Source organism: Arachis ipaensis, chromosome B5 (assembly GCF_059453495.1).
Source record: "Arachis ipaensis isolate K30076 ecotype BB chromosome B5, ASM5945349v1, whole genome shotgun sequence".
NCBI classification, from domain to species: Eukaryota; Viridiplantae; Streptophyta; class Magnoliopsida; order Fabales; family Fabaceae; genus Arachis; species Arachis ipaensis.
Genome location: NC_142440.1, coordinates 34,693,330 through 34,695,987, shown reverse-complemented (window position 1 = coordinate 34,695,987; position 2,658 = coordinate 34,693,330). Strand labels below are relative to the sequence as shown.

Genomic DNA, 2,658 nt, shown 5'->3' with positions numbered 1-2,658 from the left:
ATAAGAACATTCTTGTGGAAGCAGATCCAGAACCTGAAAGGACTCTGAAGAGAAAATTAAGAGAAGCTAAAATACAACAATCCAGAGATAACCTTTCAGAAATTTTCGAACAGGCAGAGGAGATGGCAGCCGAAAATAATAATAATGTAAGGAAGATGCTTGGTGACTTCACTGCACCTAATTCCAATTTACATGGAAGAAGCATCTCCATTCCTGCCATTGGAGCAAACAACTTTGAGCTGAAACCTCAATTAGTTTCTCTGATGCAGCAGAACTGCAAGTTTCATGGACTTCCATCTGAAGATCCCTTTCAGTTCTTAGCTGAATTCTTGCAGATATGTGATACTGTTAAGACTAATGGAGTAGATCCTGAAGTCTACAGGCTCATGCTTTTCCCTTTTGCTGTAAGAGACAGAACTAGATTATGGTTGGATTCTCAACCCAAAGACAGCCTGAACTCTTGGGATAAGCTAGTCACGGCTTTCTTAGCCAAGTACTTTCCTCCTCAAAAGCTGAGCAAGCTTAGAGCTGATGTTCAAACATTCAGACAGAAAGAAGGTGAATCTCTCTATGAAGCTTGGGAAAGATACAAATAGTTGACCAAAAAGTGTCCTTCTGACATGCTTTCAGAATGGACCATCCTGGATATATTCTATGATGGTTTATCTGAGCTATCAAAGATGTCACTGGACACTTCTGCAGGTGGATCCATTCACCTAAAGAAAACGCCTGCAGAAGCTCAAGAACTCATTGACATGGTTGCTAATAACCAGTTCATGTACACTTCTGAAAGGAATCCTGTGAATAATGGAACGCCTATGAAGAAGGGAGTTCTTGAGATTGATACTCTGAATGCCATATTGGCTCAGAATAAAATATTGACTCAGCAAGTCAATATGATCTCTCAGAGTCTGAATGGAATGCAAGCTGCATCCAACAGTACTCAAGAGGCTTCTTCTGAAGAAGAAGCTTATGATCTTGAGAACCCTGCAATAGCAGAGGTAAATTACTTAGGTGAACCTTATGGAAACACCTATAACTCAACATGGAGAAATCATCCAAATTTCTCATGGAAGGATCAAAAGCCCCAACAAGGCTTTAATAATGGTGGAAGAAACAGGTTTAGCAATAGCAAGCCTTTTCCATCATCAACTCAGCAACAGACAGAGAACTCTGAACAAAATACTTCTAATTTAGCAAATCTAGTCTCTGATCTATCTAAAGCCACTGTAAGTTTCATGAATGAAACAAGGTCTTCCATTAGAAATCTGGAAGCACAAGTGGGCTAGCTGAGTAAAAGGATCACTGAAATCCCTCCTAGTACTCTCCCAAGCAATATAGAAGAGAATCCAAAGGGAGAGTGCAAGGCCATTGACATAAGCGCCATGGCCGAACCTGTGAGGAGAGGAGAGGACGTGAATCCCAAGGAGGAAGACCTCCTGGGACGTCCAGTGGTCAATAAGGAGCTTCCCTCTGAGGAACCAAAGGACTCTGGGGTCCATCTAGAGACCATAGAGATCCCATTGAACCTCCTTATGCCCTTCATGAGCTCTGATGAGTATTCCTCTTCTGAAGAGAATGAGGATGTTACTGAAGAGCAAACTGCCAAGTTTCTTGGTGCAATCATGAAGCTAAATGCCAAATTATTTGGCATTGATGCTTGGAAAGTTGAAACTCCCTTGTTCATCAATGAACTAAGTGATCTGGATCAACTGACATTGCCTCAGAAGAGACAGGATCCTGGAAAGTTCATAATACCCTGTACCATAGGCACCATGATCTTTAAGGCTCTGTGTGACCTTGGTTCAGGAATAAACCTCATGCCCCTCTCTGTAATAGAGAAACTGGGAATCTATGGGGTGCAAGCTGCTAAAATCTCACTGGAGATGGCAGACAGCTCAAGAAAACAGGCTTATGGACAAGTAGAAGATGTATTAGTAAAGGTTGAGGGCCTTTACATACCTACTGATTTCATAGTCCTGGATACTGGAAAGGAAGAGGATGAATCCATCATCCTAGGACGACCTTTCCTGGCCACAGCAAGAGCTGTGATTGATATTGACAGAGGTGAAATAGTCCTTCAATGGAATGAGGACTCCCTTGTGTTTAAAACTCAAGGATCTCCCTCTGCAACCATGGAGAGGAAGCAGAAAAAGCTTCTCTCAAAGCAGAGTCAACCAGAGCCCCCACAGTCAAGCTCTAAGTTTGGTGTTGGGAGGCCACAACCAAACTCTAAGTTTGGTGTTGAACTCCCATATCTGAACTCTAAGTTTGGTGTTGGAGAATCTCAACAATGCTCTGAACATCTGTGAGGCTCCATGAGAGCCCACTGTCAAGCTATTGACATTAAAGAAGCGCTTGTTGGGAGGCAACCCAATGTTTGTTTATCTAACTATATTTTTCTTAGTTATGTGTCTTTATAGGTTCATGATCATGAGGAGTCACAAAATAAATATAAAAATTGAAAACGGAATCAAAAACAGCAGAAGAAAAATCACACCCTAGAGGAGCATCTGTCTGGCGTTCAAACGCCAGAACAGAGCATAGTTCTAGCGCTGAACGCTCAGAATGGGAGCATCCTGGCGCTGAACGCCCAGAACAAGCATGGTTCTGGCGTTCAACGCCAGAAAAGGCAGCAAATGGGCGTTGAACGCCCAA

General features: G+C 42.6%; 1 non-coding gene across 1 annotated transcript; it reads right to left on the bottom strand.

Moving 5' to 3' along the window:
- Positions 1-518: 518 nt before the first annotated feature.
- On the bottom strand, positions 519-626 carry LOC148563822 (small nucleolar RNA R71). The gene has a single exon (XR_015884925.1). It is a non-coding gene; the product is annotated as a small nucleolar RNA R71 (small nucleolar RNA).
- Positions 627-2,658: the final 2,032 nt, after the last annotated feature.